This window comes from Microtus ochrogaster, unplaced genomic scaffold, assembly GCF_000317375.1.
Source record: "Microtus ochrogaster isolate Prairie Vole_2 unplaced genomic scaffold, MicOch1.0 UNK360, whole genome shotgun sequence".
Lineage (NCBI taxonomy): Eukaryota > Metazoa > Chordata > Mammalia > Rodentia > Cricetidae > Microtus > Microtus ochrogaster.
Window position 1 is genome coordinate 21,100 of NW_004949458.1, and position 211 is coordinate 21,310.

The following is a 211-nucleotide window of genomic DNA, read 5'->3' on the forward strand; positions in this document are numbered from 1 at the left end:
CACGCTCCATTTATCCGTAAACAACTGCCCCAGGCAAACCCGCCCTAAAGGCTTAACCCTACATCTCCCCCTTTTGTCTAAATAAGCCAGAACTAAACCAAATACAACTATAAACAATAATAACAAATGATAAATATAACTAACAACATTGAGAACAAAAGATTTCCTAGACATTCTATCTCAAGGAGTCTAAATAATGTAGAAAGCAACT